General features: G+C 36.7%; 1 protein-coding gene across 1 annotated transcript in view; it reads left to right on the top strand.

Moving 5' to 3' along the window:
- LRRC2 (leucine rich repeat containing 2) overlaps window positions 1-10292 on the top strand; it is a 56065-nt gene that overhangs the window by 2119 nt on the left and 43654 nt on the right. The gene's annotated exons all lie outside the window — the stretch shown is intronic.

Consider the following 10292-nt stretch of genomic DNA (forward strand, 5'->3'; position numbering starts at 1 on the left):
CAAGGTGATCAGGTTGTCCCACGCGGGGCTCACAATTTTAATCCCCATTTTCCAGATGAGGTAACTGAGGCCCAGAGAAGTGAAGTGACTTGCCCAAAATCACACAGCTGACAGTCTGGATTTGAACCCATGACCTCTGACTCCAAAGCCCGGGCCCTTTCCACTAAGCCACAGCAGCTTCTCTAATCAGAGCGATTGAATTTAGGGAGCGCTGGCTGAGCTCGGGGTGCTGTACTGAGCGCCGCTGAGGGGACAAGGGGGTTTAGTAGACAGTCCGGAAGGAGAAACGGACATGAATAGAAATAAACAAATGAGGGATGTGTCTATATTAATAATAATAATAATAATAATAATGGCATTTATTAAGCGCTTACTATGTGCCAAGCACTGTTCTAAGCGCTGGGGGGGGATACAAGGTGATGAGGTGGTCCCATGGGGGGGCTCACAGTCTTCATCCCCATTTGACAGATGAGGGAACTGAGGCCCAGAGAAGTGAAGTGACTTGCCCAAATAATAATAATAATAATAATAATAATAATAATAGCATTTATTAAGCGCTTACTATGTGCCAAGCACTGTTCTAAGCGCTGGAGAGCTTACAAGGTGATCAGGTTGTCCCACGCGGGGCTCACAGTCTTCATCCCCATTTTCCAGATGAGGGAACTGAGGCCCGGAGAAGTGAAGTGACTTGCCCAAATAATAATAATAATAATAATAATGGCGTTGTTAAGCGCTTACTATGTGCGAAGCACTGTTCTAAGCGCTGCGGAGGTTACAAGGTGATGAGGTTGTCCCCCGGGGGGGCTCACGGTCTTCATCCCCATTTGACAGATGAGGTCACTGAGGCCCAGAGAAGGGAAGTGACTTGCCCCAAGTCACCCAGCTGACAATTGGCGGAGCCGGGATTTGAACACAGGACCTCTGACTCCAAAGCCCAGTCTCTAATAATAATGATTATAATAATAATAATAATAATGACGGCATTTATTAAGTACTTACTATGTGCAAAACACTATTCTAAGTGAGGGAGAGGATACAAGGTGATGAGGTTGTCCCATGGGGGGCTCACGGTCTTCATCCCCATTTTCCAGATGAGGAAACTGAGGCCCAGAGAAGGGAAGTGACTTGCCCCAAGTCACCCAGCTGACAATTGGTGGAGCCAGGATTTGAACCCAGGACCTCTGACTCCAAAGCCCGGGCTCTAATAATAATAATAATGATAATAATGGCATTTATTAAGCACTTACTATGTGCCTAGCACTGTTCTAAGCGTGGGGGAGGATACAAGGTGATGAGGTTGTCCCCTGGGGGGCTCACAGTCTTCATCCCCATTTTCCAGATGAGGAAACTGAGGCCCAGAGAAGGGAAGTGACTCGCCCAAAGTCACCCAGCTGACAATTGGCGGAGCCGGGATTTGAACCCAGGACCTCTGACTCCGAAGCCCGGCTTCTTTCCACTAAGCCCCGCTGCTTCTGTTCTGCTTCTGCTTCCCTCGGCTGGACGTCAGAAGGTCCTGGGTTCTAATCCCGGCTCCGCCCCCCCGTCTGCTGGGCGACCTTGGGCCAGTCACTTCCCTTCTCTGGGCCTCAGTTTCCTCTTCTGTCAAATGGGGGTGGATACTGGTAATAATAATAATAACGATATTTGCTGAGCACATATTATGCGCTCTACAGTCTCTGGCACATAGTAACCGCTTAACAAACATCACAAGTACTATTATTATTATTATTATCATTATCATTATTATTATCGTTGTAGTCATTAGATGAAGAAACCTGGAACTCAGATATTTTACCATGTTGCAAATAGGCCTTTTCCAGCGCTTAGTACAGTCTCTGGCACATAGTAAGCGCTTAACAAATATCACAATAATTAGTATTAGTATAATCATTGCAATCATTAGTTGAAGAAACCTGGAACACAGATATTTTACCATGTTGCAGATAGGCCTTTTCCAGTGCTTAGTACAGTCTCTGGCACATAGTAAGCGCTTAACAAATATCACAATTATTATTAGTAGTATTAGTATTATCATTGTAATCATTAGATGAAGAAACCTGGAACACAGATATTTTACCATGTTGCAGATAGGCCTTTTCCAGCGCTTAGTACAGTCTCTGGCACATAGTAAGCGCTTAACAAATATTACAATTATTATTATTATTATCATCGTTGTAGTCATTAGATGAAGAAACCTGGAACTCAGAGATTTTACCATGTTGCAGACAGGCCTTTTCCAGCACATAGTACAGTCTCTGGCACATAGTAAGCACTTAACAAATATCACAATTATTATTATTATTATTATTACTATCGTTGTAGTCATTAGATGAAGAAACCTGGATCTCAGAGATTTTACCATGTTGCAGATAGGTCTTTTCCAGCGCTTAGTACAGTCTCTGGTACATAGTAAGTGCTTAAAAATATCACAATCATTATTATTATTATTATTATTATTATTATTATTATCATTGTAGTAATTAGATGAAGAAACTTGGATCTCAGAGATTTTACCATGCTGCAGGTAGGTCTTTTCCAGCGCTTAGTACAGTCTTTGGCACATAGCACTTAGGAAATATCACAATTATTATTATTAGTATTAGTATTATCATTATCATTGTAGTCAGATGAAGAAACCCTAATATTATTATTATTATAGTTGTAGTCATTAGATGAAGAAACCTGGAACTCAGAGATTTTACCATGTTGCAGATAGCTCTTTTCCAGCGCTTAGTACAGTCTCTGGCACATAGTAAGCACTTAACAAATATCACAAGTACTATTATTATTATTATTATCATTATCATTATTATTATCGTTGTAGTCATTAGATGAAGAAACCTGGATATTATTATTATTATTGTTGTAGTCATTAGATGAAGAAACCTGGAACTCAAAGATTTTACCATGTTGCAGATAGGTCTTTTCCAGCGCTTAGTACAGTTTCTGGCACATAGTAAGTGTTTAGGAAATATCACTATTATTATTAGTATTAGTATTATCATTATCATTGTAGTCAGATGAAGAAACCCTAATATTATTATTATTATCGTTGTAGTCATTAGATGAAGAAACCTGGAACTCAGAGATTTTACCATGTTGCAGATAGGTCTTTTCCAGCGCTTAGTACAGTCTCTGGCACATAGTAAACACTTAACAAATATCTCAATTATTATTATTATTATTATTATTATTATCATTGTAGTCATTAGATGAAGAAACCTGGAACTCAGAGATTTTACCATGTTGCAGATAGCTCTTTTCCAGCGATTAGTACAGTCTCTGGCACATAGTTAGCACTTAGGAAATATCACAATTATTATTATTATTATTATCATTATCATTGTAGTCATTACATGAAGAAACCTGGATATTATTATTATTATTACAGTTGTAGTCATTATATGAAGAAACCTGGAACTCAGAGATTTTACCATGTTGCAGATAAGTCTTTTCCAGCGCTTAGTACAGTCTCTGGCACATAGTAAGCACTTAAGAAATATCACAATTATTAGTATTAGTATTAGTATTATCATTATAATTGTAGTCATTAGATGAAGAAACCTGGATATAGTGATTATTATTATTATTGTTGTAGTCATTAGATGAAGAAACCTGGAACTCACAGATTTTTACCATGTTGCAGATAGGTCTTTTCCAGCACTTAGTACAGTCTCTGGCACATAGTAAGTGCTTAACAAATATCACAATTATTATTATCATTATCATTATCGTTGTAGTCATTAGACGAAGAAACCTGGAACTCAGAGATTTTACCATGTTGCAGATAGGCCTTTTCCAGCGCTTAGTACAGTCTCTGGTACATAGTAAGCGCTTAACAAATATCACAATCATTATTATTAGTATTATCATTGTAATCATTAGATGAAGAAACCTGGAACTCAGAGATTTTACCATGTTGCAGATAGCTCTTTTCCAGCGCTTAGTGCATTCTCTGGCATATAGTAAGCGCTTAACAAATATCACAATTGTTATTATTATTATTATTATTATTATTATTATTATTATTATCGTTGTAGTCATTAGATAAAGAAACCTGGAACTCAGAGATTTTACCATGTTGCAGATAGGCCTTTTCCAGCGCTTAGTACAGTCTCTGGCACATACTTAGCACTTAGGAAAATCACAATTATTATTATTAGTATTATTATTATCATTATCATTGTAGTCATTAGATAAAGAAACCTGGATATCATTATTATTATTATTATTATTATAGTTGTAGTCATTAGATGAAGAAACTTGGATCTCAGAGATTTTACCATGTTGCAGATAGGTCTTTTCCAGCACTTAGTACAGTCTCTGGCACATAGTAAGCACTTAAGAAATATCACAATTATTATTATTAGTATTAGTATTACCATTATCATTGTTGTCATTAGATGAAGAAACCTGGATATTATTATTATTGCTATTATAGTTGTAGTCATTAGATGAAGAAACCTGGAACTCAGAGATTTTACCATGTTGCAGATAGGTCTTTTCCAGAGCTTAGCACAGTTTCTGGCACATAGTAAGTGCTTAGGAAAATCACAATTATTATTATTATTATTATTATTATTATTATTATTATTATCATTATCATTGTAGTCATTAGATGAAGAAACCTGGATATTATTATTATTATCGTTGTAGTCATTAGATGAAGAAACCTGGAACTCAGAGATTTTACCATGTTGCAGATAGGTCTTTTCCAGCGCTTAGTACAGTCTCTGGCACATAGTAAGCACTTAAGAAATATCACAATTATTATTATTAGTATTAGTATTATCATTATCATTGTTGTCATTAGATGAAGAAACCTGGATGATATTATTATTATTATTATTGTTATTATTATTATTGTTGCAGTCATTAGATGAAGAAACCAGGAACTCAGAGATTTTTACCATGTTGCAGATAGGCCTTTTCCAGCGCTTAGTACAGTCTCTGGCACATAGTAATCACTTAACGAATATCACTATTATTATTATTATTATTGTTATTATCGTTGTAGTCATTAGATGAAGAAACCTGGAACTCAGAGATTTTACCATGTTGCAGATAGGCCTTTTCCAGTGCTTAGTACAGTCTCTGGCATATAGTAAGTGCTTAACAAATATCACAATCATTATTATTATTATTATTATCATTGTAATCATTAGATGAAGAAACCTGGAACTCAGGGATTTTTCTATTCTGCAGATATGTCTTTTCCAGCGCTTAGTACAGCCTCTGTCACATAGTAAGCACTTAACAAATATCACAATTATCATTAGTATTATTATTATTATCGTTGTAGTCATTAGATGAAGAAACCTGGAACTCAGAGATTTTACCATGTTGCAGTTAGGTCTTTTCCAGCGCTTAGTACAGTCTCTGGCACATAGTAAGCGCTTAACAACTATCACAATCATTATTATTATTATTATTATTATTATTATTATCGTTGTAATCATAAGATGAAGAAACCTGGAACTCAGATATTTTTCTATTCTGCAGATATGTCTTTTCCAGCGCTTAGTACAGCCTCTGTCACATAGTAAGCACTTAACAAATATCACCATTATTATTATTACTATTATTATTGTTATTATCATTGTAGTTATTAGAAGAAGAAACCTGGAACTCAGAGATTTTACCATCTTGCAGATAGGTCTTTTCCAGTGCTTAGTACAGTCTCTGGCACATAGTAAGCGCTTAACAAATATCACAATCATTATTATCATTATTATTATCGTTATAATCATTAGATGAAGAAACCTGGAACTCAGGGATTTTTCTATTCTGCAGATATGTCTTTTCCAGCGCTTAGTACAGCCTCTGTCACATAGTAAGCACTTAACAAATATCACAGTTATCATTAGTATTATTATTATTATCATTGTAGTCATTAGATGAAGAAACCCGGAACTCAGAGATTTTACCATGTTGCAGATAGGTCTTTTCCAGCGCTCAGTACAGTCTCTGGCATAGAGTAAGCACTTAATAAATATCACAATCATTATTATTATTATCGTTGTAGTCATTAGATGAAGAAAGCTGGAACTCAGAGAGTTTAAGTGGTCATGAACCCTAAGCAGTCCAGGGGCAGGGCTGGATTTGAACCCAGGTCCTCCGACTCCCAGCCCCGGCCTTCTCACCTGATTGACTTGTATCTCTCCCAACGCTCAGCACAGTGCTTGGCATAGATTAAGCGCTTAACAAATACCATCATTATTAACAAGCAGCGCGGTCTAGTGGGTCAAAGCCGGGCCTAAGACTCAGAAGGTCCTGGGTTCAAATCCCAGCTCCACCACTTACCGGCTGTGTGACCTTGAAATCGTTTAATGATTTGATGATTGAACTCATTTAAGGCTTTGAAGATTGAAATCGTTTAACGATTTGATGATTGAAAGCATTGAACGATTGAAAGCATTTAGTGATTAAATAATTGAAATCATTTAATGATTGGAAGATTGAACTCATTTAAGGATTTGAGGATTGAAATCGTTTAACGATTTGATGATCGAAAGCACTGAACGATTGAAAGCATTTAGTGATTAAATAATTGAAATCATTTAATGATTTGAAGATTGAAATCATTTAACGACTTGAAAGCATTTAACGATTTGATGATTGAAAGCATTGAACGATTGAAAGCATTTAGTGACTAATTGAAATCATTTAATCATTTGAAGATTGAAATCATTTAACGACTTGATGATTGAAATCATTTAACGACTTGATTGAACGCATTGAATGATTGAAAGCACTTAATGAAATAATTGAACTCATTTAACGATTTGAAGATTGAAATCATTTAACGGATTTGATGATTGAAAGCATTGAATGATTGAAAGCATTTAATGATTAAATGATTGAACTCATTTAACGATTTGAAGATTGAAATCATTTAACGGATTTGATGATTGAAAGCATTGAATGATTGAAAGCATTTCATGATTAAATGATTGAACTCATTTAACGATTTGAAGCTGGAAATCATTAAACGATTTGACGATTGAAAGCATTTAATGATTGAAATCTTTTAATGATTAGATGATTGAAATAATTTAATGATTTGAAGATTTAAATCATTTAACGACTTGATGATTGAAAGCATTTAACGATTTGATGATTGAAAGCATTGAATGATTGAAAGCGTTTAATGATTAAATAATTGAACTCATTTAACGATTTGAAGCTGGAAATCATTAAAGGATTTGATGATTGAAAGCATTTAATGATTGAAATCTTTTAATGATTAGATGATTGAAATAATTTAATGATTTGAAGATTGAAATCGTTTAACGATTTGATGATTGAAAGCATTGAACGATTGAAAGCATTTCGTGATTAAATAATTGAAATCATTTAACGATTTGAAGATTGAAATCATTTAACGACTTGATGATTGAAAGCATTTAACGATTTGACGATTGAAAGCATTGAATGATTGAAAGCATTGAATGATTAAATAATTGAACTCATTTAACGATTTGCACCTGGAAATCATTAAGCGATTTGATGATTGAAAGCATTTAATGATTGAAATCATTTAACGATTAGATGATTGAAATCATTTAACGATTAGATGATTGAAATCATTTAATGATTTGAAGATTGAAATCGTTCAACGATATGAGGATTGAAAGCATTGAATGATTCAAATCTTTTAACGATTAGATTATTGAAATCATTTAACGATTTGAAGATTGAAATTGTTTTTTAACAATTTGATTATTGAAATAATTTAACGATATGATGATTGAAAGAATTTAATGATTAAATAATTGAAATCATTTAACGATTTAATGATTGAAATCATTTAACAATTTGATGATTTAAAGCATTTAATGATTAAGTAATTGAAATCATTTAACGATTTGAAGATTGAAATAATTTAATGATTGAAATCTTTTAATGATTAGATGATTGAAATCATTTACAGATTTGAAGATTGAAATCGTTTAAGGATTTGATGATTGAAAGCATTTAATGATTGAAATCACTTAACGATTTGATGATTGAAATTATTTAACAATTTGATGATTGAAAGCATTTAATGATTGAAATCACTTAACGATTTGATGATTGAAATCAGTTCAGACGATTCGATGGTTGAAATCATTCAACGATTCGATGGTTGAAATCATTTGACGATTCGATGGTCGAAATCATTCGACGATTCGATGGTTGAAATCATTTGACGATTCGATGGTTGAAATCATTTGACGATTCGATGGTCGAAATCATTTAACGATTCGATGGTTGAAATCATTAAACCATTCGATGATTGAAATCATTTAACGATCCGATGGTTGCAATCACTTAACGATTTGATGATTGAAATTATTTAACGATTTGATGATTGAAATCATTTAATGATTGAAATCACTTAACGATTTGATGATTGAAATCATTCAACGATTCGATGGTTGAAATCATTCAACGATTCGATGGTTGAAATCATTCAACGATTCGATGGTTGAAATCATTCGACGATTCGATGGTTGAAATCATTTAACGATTCGATGGTTGAAATCATTTAACAATTCGATGGTCGAAATCATTTAACGATTCGATGGTTGAAATCATTAAACGATTCAATGGTCGAAATCATTTGACGATTCGATGGTTGAAATCATTCGACGATTCGATGGTTGAAATCATTAAACGATTCGATGGTTGAAATCATTTAATGATCCGATGGTTGAAATCATTCAACCATTCGATGATTGAAATCATCAACGATTCGATGATTGAAATCATTCAACGATCTGATGATTGAAAATCATTCAACGATCCGATGGTTGAAATCATTTGACGATTCGATGGTTGAAATCATTCGACCATTCGATGGTTGAAATCATTCAACCATTCGATGATTGAAATCATTCAACGATCCGATGGTTGAAATCATTTGACGATTCGATGGGCTGAAATCATTTCATGATTCCGATGGTTGAAATCATTTCATGATCCGATGGTTGAAATCATTTAACGATTCGATGGTTGAAATCATTTCATGATCCGATGGTTGAAATCATTTGACGATTTGATGGTTGAAATCATTTGACGATTCGAGTGAAATCATTTATTTGCTGAATGAAATCATTTGACTATGTGATAGGATTGAAACCATCTGACGATTCACTGATTGCAATCATCTGCTGATTCCAGCCGAAGGATTTCAGCGATTGTGTGTCCCTCTTGACGTCCCCGGCACGGAAACTTTCTGGAAACTTTGCCCTTGAGGGCCGGAATTCCGGGGCCGGAATTCCAGGGCCGGAATTCCGGGGCCGTAATTCCAGGGCCGGAATTCCGGGGCCGGAATTCCAGGGCCGGAATTCCAGGGCCGGAATCCCAGGGCCGGACTATAAATGGAGGATGAGCTCAGCGTCGGGATGATCTGTTGATTTCTCAAGATAACGACCCTCTCCCTCCCGGGGTTCCTTCGATTTTGGGCCCTGTCGATCGCCGGTATTTATTGAGCGCTTCCTGGGGGCAGGACTCTGTACTGAGCGCTGGGGAGAGGGCCACACGACGGGGTTGGGAGGCCCGTTGGTTGCCCATGTGAATCTTCTCCCCATCCCTCTTCCCATCCCCCTCGCCAGGAGAAGCAGCGTGGCTCAGTCGTTGCCAACTTGTACTTCCCAAGCGCTTAGTACAGTGCTCTGCACACAGTGAGCGCTCAATAAATACGATAGATTGAGTGATTGGGAGTCAGAGGTCCTGGGTTCTAATCCCGCCCCCGCCCCTTGTCTGCTGGGTCACCTTCAACAAGCCACTTAACTTCTCCGTGCCTCAGTTCCCTCCTCTGTCAAATGGGGATGAAGACCGTGAGCCCCCCGGGGGCCAACCTCATCACCTTGTATCTCCCCCAGCGCTTAGTACAGTGCTTGGCACGTAGTAAGCACTTCACAAATACCACCATTATTATCATTATTATTCTCTGGGCCTCAGTTTCCTCCTCTGTCAAATGGGGATGAAGACCGTGAGCCCCCCGGGGGACAACCTCATCACCTTGTCTCTCCCCCAGCGCTTAGTACAGTGCTTGGCACCTTGTAAGTGCTTCGCAAATACCATTATTACTATCCTCTGGGCCTCAGTTGCCTCCTCTGTCAAATGGGGATGAAGACCGTGAGCCCCCCGGGGGACAACCTCATCACCTTGTCTTTCCCCCAGGGCTTAGTACAGTGCTTGGCACTTAGTAAGCGCTTCACAAATACCACCATTATCATTGTTATTATTCTCTGGGACTCAGTTTCCTCCTCTGTCAAATGGGGTGAAGACCGTGAGCCCCCCGG

Source organism: Tachyglossus aculeatus, unplaced genomic scaffold, assembly GCF_015852505.1.
Source record: "Tachyglossus aculeatus isolate mTacAcu1 unplaced genomic scaffold, mTacAcu1.pri scaffold_145_arrow_ctg1, whole genome shotgun sequence".
In the NCBI taxonomy this organism is placed as follows: Eukaryota; Metazoa; Chordata; class Mammalia; order Monotremata; family Tachyglossidae; genus Tachyglossus; species Tachyglossus aculeatus.